The sequence below is a fragment of the Palaemon carinicauda genome, chromosome 1, assembly GCF_036898095.1.
Source record: "Palaemon carinicauda isolate YSFRI2023 chromosome 1, ASM3689809v2, whole genome shotgun sequence".
Lineage (NCBI taxonomy): Eukaryota > Metazoa > Arthropoda > Malacostraca > Decapoda > Palaemonidae > Palaemon > Palaemon carinicauda.
Window position 1 is genome coordinate 207,159,825 of NC_090725.1, and position 9,018 is coordinate 207,168,842.

A 9,018-nucleotide genomic window follows, 5' to 3' on the forward strand; every position below is an offset into this window, starting at 1 on the left:
GATATAACGTTAGGCTTCTATAGAAACGATTCACCTACTTGTTGAGTTCCCTCGTCCACAACTCAAAGAAGTGGTGTCCATAACTTGACGTTAGTTGTGGTTAGCAGGGTTGAGGTTGTAACCCGATAGTGAATCTATATGTTCTACTCGGCCTCAGCCGCTATTCTCGACACCGTATAGTCGTCATTAAACACAAACAGCACAAACACTGAAAATAGGAAAAGAAAAAATTATTAAACAGCCAAACTTAAAGGCAGCATATATGTACGCCCATATATATATATATATATATATATATATATATATATATATATATATATATATATATATATATATATATATATATATATATATATATATATGGGCGTACTACGTCGAAATTGGATTAGAAAATATGAGGTTGATTCCCAACTAGTTTCGTGTTACCTCTTCAGCCCTTTGATGAAATAACACGAAACTAGTCAGGACTCAACCTTATATTTTCTTTTTATTTCCCTTTTGGTTCTTTTACATCTGAGCATCACGTTTGCCTGTGATATATATATATATATATATATATATATATATATATATATATATATATATATATATATATATATATATATATATATATATAATCTTGAAATAAGTTTCTGTGTATTACAATACATATTTGCATATACTTTAAGTTGTGTGTGTTTGGGTTAGCACACTTGCTTGGGAATCGTTTTTAATGATGTTTACCTTAAATTTTCCGAGGGTGGCTCCCTTAATCCCACTTTCTTGCAGGTGTTTCGTTATACTTTCTTAACATAGGCTTGCATACACGAGGGAATAGAATAATACAATGAGATGAAAGTTCTAAAGGTTTTTAGAGTCATAAAGGTCAAGCTGAAGACTTCAGCCTACGGAAAGAACATTTATAGGTGCCAAAAGTTCTCTATGTCTTATTTTCATTAATAACGCTTTTCATTTATATATATATATATATATATATGTATGTATGTATATAATATATAAATATATATATATATATATATATATATATATATATATATATATATATATATATATATATATATATATATGTATATAATATATAAATATATATATATATATATATATATATATATATATATATATATATACATATATATATAAATAAATTATATATATATATACACACACACATATATATATGTATATATATATATATATATACATATATATTAGTAATGAGCTGACTGATTAATTGTTAATCAAGTTTCATGAAAATTAGACATGCAGTACTTTTGGAACCTAATATTTCAAAGATAGTTTGTAATGGATTTTTTTTCTTCTTTTAACGTCCTAAAACGTGTGGCTTCAATTTCAATAAAATTTGAAAATACCTAAATATAGTCAAAAGTAAATGTAACTTTGGAATACAAGATTTGGTCCCCTATAATATGTTTAGAAGTTCCTCAAATTACATATTTACATTTCCTCACTATGAAATGTGTTAAAGTAGAATATGTATTAAGTTTTTATAACGAATTTTATACGTAAATTTCTTCAAAATCAGAAATATTTTAATTTTATGGGTGTGTGCAACAATGACTTCCTCATGGTAGCCATCTAAAACCACTTTCATTGTCTTTCTCGGAAAATATTACGTAAGCCTGAACATTTTATTTTATGTGTTCATTCTTTTTAAAGGCATTTTAGATTTAAAGTGGAATTTCTGTTCTTATTTTGCTCCTCTCCCCCGCCCCTCTAATATACAGTAGTTGGAAGAAGCTGAAATTTTGGAATTTCCTCAAATTTATTTTTCAATATATATGGTTTAAATTCCAAAAACAATTTATATATCTGAAATTTTAAGAGGGTGAGATCTCAACCCTCGCCCTTAGTTCTCTTAAGAGGCACTAAGACATTTCAAACCTCTCCCATTGTTTTTCTTGGAATATTTTATATAAGAATACACTTTTAGTTTCTACATAGAATCGTATATATTTGAGGTTTGAAGGAGGTGGGGTTCTTGGAGATGCGGGACTAATCAGAAAATTTTACAGAGGAATATACAGTAGTTTTAGTTTTTATGTATATTTTCTAACCTGCATTTTTATAGGAAACACACATGCATACACACAGACATTGCCTATATATATATATATATATATATATATATATATATATATATATATATATATATATATATATATATATATATATATATATATATATATATATATACGGTATATATATATATATATATATATATATATATATATATATATATATATACATATACATATATATACTCACACACACACACACACACACACACACACACATATATATATATATATATATATATATATATATATATATATATATATATATATATATATATATATATATATTAATATACATATATATATACACACTCGGTTACGCTTAACTCTCCCCGTTATTCGCGTAAGGAGAGATTGTGATGGATTTTAGCAAGTTTTCATCACAGTGCTTAGCCAGTGCTTGTTGGCGATGAGGGGAGACTGATTTAATCGCTCTCAGCCAACCAACCTAGTAAGAATGGCCCTCATATTGAGGAGTTACCCCGAGAGTAGTATATGATCTTTAAATACTTTTTATTTTCGTTATTTCTCATCTAAATTTCATTCGTTACTTCTTTGTTTCCTTCCCGTACTGACCTGCTTTTTTATTTGGATAGTAAATTGGCTATTAATAATAGTAATAAAAATTATAATAGCAAAGTGAAATACATTGAGGAACTATTCTGTATATTTTACAACGTAAATAAGTTATTGATAAATGTAATGGGAACTGATGAATGCAAGTAAACGTAAAATTTTCATTACATCAAAAACCTTGCCCACTCTTCATGCATCACTTCTCGCAAAAAATAAAAGGACAACAGGGGGAAGAGTAATTTTGCCGTTTTGATGAGAAATGACAAAAGTTATTGACAATGTTTGGATGAAAACGATGTAATAGAATATACAAAGCAAACTCCGGAAAAAATTAGAGCACCATGCGGGAAAAAAAAAATGAAACAAAGACCGCGATGCAGAAAATTTGCATCGCTCAGCTGTATTGATGAAAAAAATTGACCTTTTTTAGGCTGACTATAAAATGGGCTCAACACTATATGTTATCAGAAGAGATCAAAATTCGGAAATATCTTTAATTTTCCTCTGTGCGATTGGCATAGGTGCAGAATTCAGGATTCTATTTATGAATTGTGAGGGGGAAACAGCTTACGCATAAGTGGATGAACAATAAACAGAAAGATGTGCGTATCGTTTAGCCTTCATAAATATCCATCCAATACACGTGAAGTTTACGCGTGGAGAGGGGTTATGTCAGTGCACCTGAAGGATGTGCTTTACTAAAGGGTTTTCGAAAGTATCACTTTTAACCTACATGCGCATACTTATTAGTCTTGTGTCTAACTTAAGTTTCCTCTTCCTGTTTTCCATCTTGTTGCCCATAGAGAACTTCATCTGAATGACTTTCTAAATATCTAGCTTGCTATCGAAACAAGAATTCATCTGATATACTTTCTAATTATTAATTTGGCTGTCGATACAAAACTTCATCTGATTTATTTTCCAAATATCTATCGTACCGTCTAAACAAAATTGTATATGATTTACTCTCTAAATATCTATCCTGTTATCCTACAAAGCTTCCGTTGATTCATTTTCTAAATATATATCTTGTTGTTCGAATGTTTTCATTTCATCAAACTTACTATCTATCATGTTGTCTAAGCAGAACTTGTTCTGATTTAACTTATAAATAATATTATATATATGGCTGCCAAAAGAGAACTTCAATTGAGTCACTTTCTAAATATGTATCTTACTGTCCACACATAAAAAGAACAATTATACCTTCTAAATGTGTATCTTGTTGTTCAAACAGAACTTCATCTGATTTACTTTCTAAATATTTATTTTTCTCTTGAAAAGAATTTCGTCTGATTAATTTTCTAAATACATATCTTGCTGTCCATACAGAACTTTATCTAATTTACATTCTAAATATCTATTCTCCTGTTGAAACAGAACTTCATCTGATTTACTTTCTCAATATATATCTTGCTGCTCACACAAAACTTCATCTGATTTATTTTCTAAATATCTATTTTGTTGTTCACTCTGAACTTAGTCTGATTTACTTTCAAAATATTTATTTTGCTGTTGAAACAGAACTTCATCTGATTTGCTTTCTAAATATATTTCTTGCTGCTCACACAGAACTTCCTCCGATTTATTTTCTTAATATCAGTTTTGCTTTTGAAAAATAACTTCATCTGAGTTACTTTCTAAACATCTACTTTGCTGTTCTCACAGAACTTCATCTGATTTACTTTATAAACATCTATTTTGCTTTCGAAAATGAACTTCATTATGTGTTATTTTCTATCTAAATATCTATTCTCCTGTTGAAACAGAACTTCATCTGATTTACTTTCTCAATATATATCTTGCTGCTCACACAAAACTTCATCTGATTTATTTTCTAAATATCTATTTTGTTGTTCACTCTGAACTTAGTCTGATTTACTTTCGAAATATTTATTTTGCTGTTGAAACAGAACTTCATCTGATTTGCTTTCTAAATATATTTCTTGCTGCTCACACAGAACTTCCTCTGATTTATTTTCTTAATATCAGTTTTGCTTTTGAAAAATAACTTCATCTGAGTTACTTTCTAAACATCTATTTTGCTTTCAAAAATGAACTTCATTATGTGTTATTTTCTATCTAAATATCTATCTTGCTGTTCACACAGAACCTCAACTCACTTACCTTCTAAATATGTATCTCGCCGTTGAAACAGAAATTCATCTGATTCTCTATCTAAATATTTATCCCACTCTCTAAATATCTATTTCCCCATCGAAACAGAACTTTATCTAATTTAATTTCTAAATATTTATTTTGCTGCAGAAAGAGAACTTTATCTGATATACCTTCAAAATATCTATTTTGTTGTCGAAAGAAAACTTCCATTAGTTTAGTTTCTAAATATCCATATTGTTGTTGAAGCACGACCTCATCTGATTTTCTCTCTGAATATTTATCTTGCATCAAAATAGAATTTATCTACGACTGCAGTGATTCCTTTCATCTGTACCCTGGATTCCATTGCCTCATTGGCCCCAGTGCCTGCCCTTACGGCATAAAAGTATTTGTTAATCTGAAGATCTTTCTATTAATCAATTTGAGTTATGGATAACTTTGCAGGTTACTGATTTGACCTGTGCCATTTTGATAGTGGGTTATGGACCTTAAAAAATTTAATTCCAGAACCGAAAAAAATTAAAGGGGGATTCCTAAATCCTACTTCTTAACCTACTCTTTTACTTTGCTCTCCATCCTTTTTTTATATTTTTCATCATGATGCAACTTCAGATGTTTCACCCCAGTCGTAACTCGGTTGGCTTCTCCAACTTCGTCGGCCTCTGATAAGTTGAGTACCATGTCTTTTATGTATAAATGTAGGCTCTTGGTAATTTTTTAAGTGATTAATAGGTTTAATCTTTGTTACAAGAGCCGTAGCCTACCGGAGGCGTCACGGACGCTGTCGCTCGCTAGGTATAAGTTTAGTTAGCCAGAGCGACATTCCCGGTTGTTTTGCTTTAATAAATTTTAGCTATTTAGCGTTACATAGGATTTCCTTTCGTGCTTTAGTATTATTTTGGCGAAGTATTCGCCAATTCTGGCCTACGCTAGGCCATGTAGCCTAGTCGTTTGGTCCTAGTACTTCATGCATGATTTTGGTTTTTCCGAGTGTATTAAAATTTTATTGAAGCTTTAGGCTGTTTTTTATACATTTAAGATTATGTTGAATATTTCCAAGATAGTATACGAGTAAGTTTCGGTGATTTAGGTAATCGATTCTCTTGGTGCCTAGGCTAAGTTGCTTATGGAGCCTTAGTATACTTTCTCATACTCCCTGGTTGCTTTCTTTTCTTCGGAGAAGGTATGCAATCCCTTTCTCTCTGTTTAAGCCTTGGGCTTATCCCTAAGTGGTTTATCTGAATTAACTTTCGATAAAACTATACTGGGGTGTTACTGTACCTTCCTGTTCCAGTAAGTCTGGTTTCAAAGAGGGACAGAACAACAGAGTTTTTAGTCTGAGTCTGTGTTTGTCTGGCTTGGGGTAGAGTCTCCCTCGCTGGCCTGATACAGACATAGGAGGCTTAGCCTCCTTAGGTCACTACCGAAGGTTTCTGTACGAGATGATTCCTTTTGTGATCTATCAGACTAGTCCTTGTTGCTGTTCTCGGGGGAGGATAAGATTCTTTCCCTGGGAGTGGCAACACCTTCCTTGCTTTGGTTCTCTGGGAGCTGGCAAGTATTGCTGGCCTCCCTCCTTGGATCTCCCTTAGGCTAAGATGAGTTTCTTGGCTGCGGGTGATCCTTCACTAAAGCAAGGTTGGTAGGACCCTCTTTTGTCCCTTCCCCCTCTATCTCCGTAATGGCCTAGCCATTACAGTACTGTACGTCATTCTACATCTGGACCTAGAATAGGTTAGGATGTGGAATTGGCTCAGTCCCTTGCCGGCCGGCAAGGGTCTTCTGCTTTGAGTGCTGCCCGGACCTCCCTTGGTCCCTCATCCATGCCTGCCTGTAGAGCCAGACGGCATTGGTCAGGAAGCCTGAATTAGATTCTCCCCTTCCTTATATGCACTCTTTCGGATTGCCGGGCTTGGAGGTAGTGTACACTCTTATCCCGGCATCCATTCTGTTATTCTTCTAGTGCTGTACCCGACCCGGCTGCCGGCCTATGAGGCCGGCAGCCGGGCAGTCGTAGTCCTCTGGCTCTTTTGCTGCCGGCTGGCATCGGTCGTGTACCTTTGCCGGCCGGCTAATGTCAGCCCTTGTCTGCCGGTCGCCAAGAGTGTGGCCGGCAGCCGGGTACTACCTTGTGTAGTTGCCGGCCGGCAGTCATTGCCGGCCGACATTGGCTGTTGCCGGCCGGCAGTTACTGCCGGCCGGCACATGCATTTGAACCAGCGTTCTGCCGCCTTATAGCTGTTAAGTAGTATACTTCAAAGCTAGTTAGGGTGTGTGCCGGCCGGCAAGTGCCGGCCGGCACATAACCTCCTATACTGTACCAGTATTCTTCAGTATAACATATACTGTAAGATGAAAACTATAGTATAAGTTTTGGTACAGCACTGTGTGTTCTAACACTTTTGTGTTTTCTTGCACAGCCCTTTGCTGTTCTTTCTTGTCTATTATCCAGGATTTTAAAATCATTGCTTAGGTGTGAGCTCCACCTGTTTCCTCTGAAAACTTTGCATTGGTTATTCTAGAAGAGATTAACCATTTGATTTTATTATCTGGAAGGCTGCAACAATTGGTTGTGAAGGAAACACAAGTGTGTGTCTTTCCTTTCTGAATTGTTATGCTATACTATGCATATCCAGTGATACATAGTTCACTTGATACTCATGGAAATTTCTTCTCTTTACAGGAGGACCCTTTGAAGTGCGGAAGTGTTTTCTGCAACGTCTGCAGCAAGAACCTCTGCGGACATGAGTTTTGTTGGAGACACGCAGCATGCGCTGTCTCTAAGGGTGATCTCCGGTATTGGGACCCTCAGGTATGTACTGTGTGCACTAACCTGATTACTGAGGCCTTTGATTCCCCTAGGACGGCGGAATCAAAGGATATAGCAAGGGAGAAGCTTCGTACCTGGGTAAGGGGCTTCCAGAAGAACACCTTTGGACCTTATCTTCCAAGTGAGAAGATGAGGGCGTATCTTTTCCCTAAGGCATCAGCTGATGCAGTGACTCCCCAGCCTCAAGAGGAGATCCCCCAAGTTCAGATCCAGGTGGATGGTGAAGTCGCGGTCGCTATGCAAGACATCCAGTTAGATGACAGGATGTCTGACGTGGACGAGCGTCTGGAGGAAGACCTCCTGGCAGAAGCCCAGGATGAAGTTCAAGCCCCAGACGTTGTAGAGGAAGAGGTCGACGAGGTGTCGGCTACTCCGGTTCAGATCCCGGAGCCTATTCCCTCTACATCGGCCGGTCTCCCAGTAGAGCTGGGACAGGCCCTCTCCTCCATTGTTGGAATGATCCAACAAATGCAGAAGGAGAATCAGGAGAAGGCGGCTGCAATGGAACTGCGGATGCAGAGCCTTGCAGAATCACATGGGCCCCAGAAAAGGCTCAATGTGAAAGACCTTCCCTTGTGCTCAGATGCTAACCCATGGAGGTATGCTGAGCACATGCCGATGACGACTGGAAAGATCGTCATCTCGGATAAGTTGGGCTCAGTTCCCCTAGAGGAGGTGGAATTCTGGCCCAGCAAGGCATCATATCCGGACTGTTATGTCCGGCTGAGGAAGGAACCAGCTTCAAAGGAGGAGACAGAGCCGAAGGAGGTCATAGTGATGGACCATGCTAAGGCTCAAGCTCTGCTTTCATCCTCGTTGAAAGAGAGGGGCTTCTCTAACTCAAAGGTAGCTGCATTGAGCAAGAAGCTCCCTTCCTTTATGTCCTCTCCTGCTAGAGCCTTCCCCTTTTTACAGAAAGGGTTTGCGGCTGTACTAAAAGCAGTCGAGGCCGGCAAGCCTTGCCCCTCCCTGGAGGAGTGTAAACCCTTGTCGCTGGCCCTGCCTATGGACCACAAAGACTGGAAGGACGTCCATCTTACGTTCTCAGTTGTGAAGTTGGAGGCTGATATTGCCGGACGTCAGTTCGGCGAGGACCTCCCTAAGCTGTCTGACTTTCTCTTGCGGAGAGAGTTCGAGACAAAAGAAAGACTGGCTGCCTCAATGTCTCTTCAGACTACTCTTGAGACGATGGCAAGTGACCCCAAGGTCCATGAAATGTTCATGGTGGTGGCCAAGACTCATCTGGCCACAGTGACGAAGGACCTTTATGGCTTCGTCAAGGCGAGGAGAGCTTGTAGGGAGTTCGTGTTCACCTCGGCTACGGTGAGGCACGAGCCAAGGAAACTAATCTCCTCCAACATTTGGGGCAAAGACCTTTTCCCTACCAATTTGGTC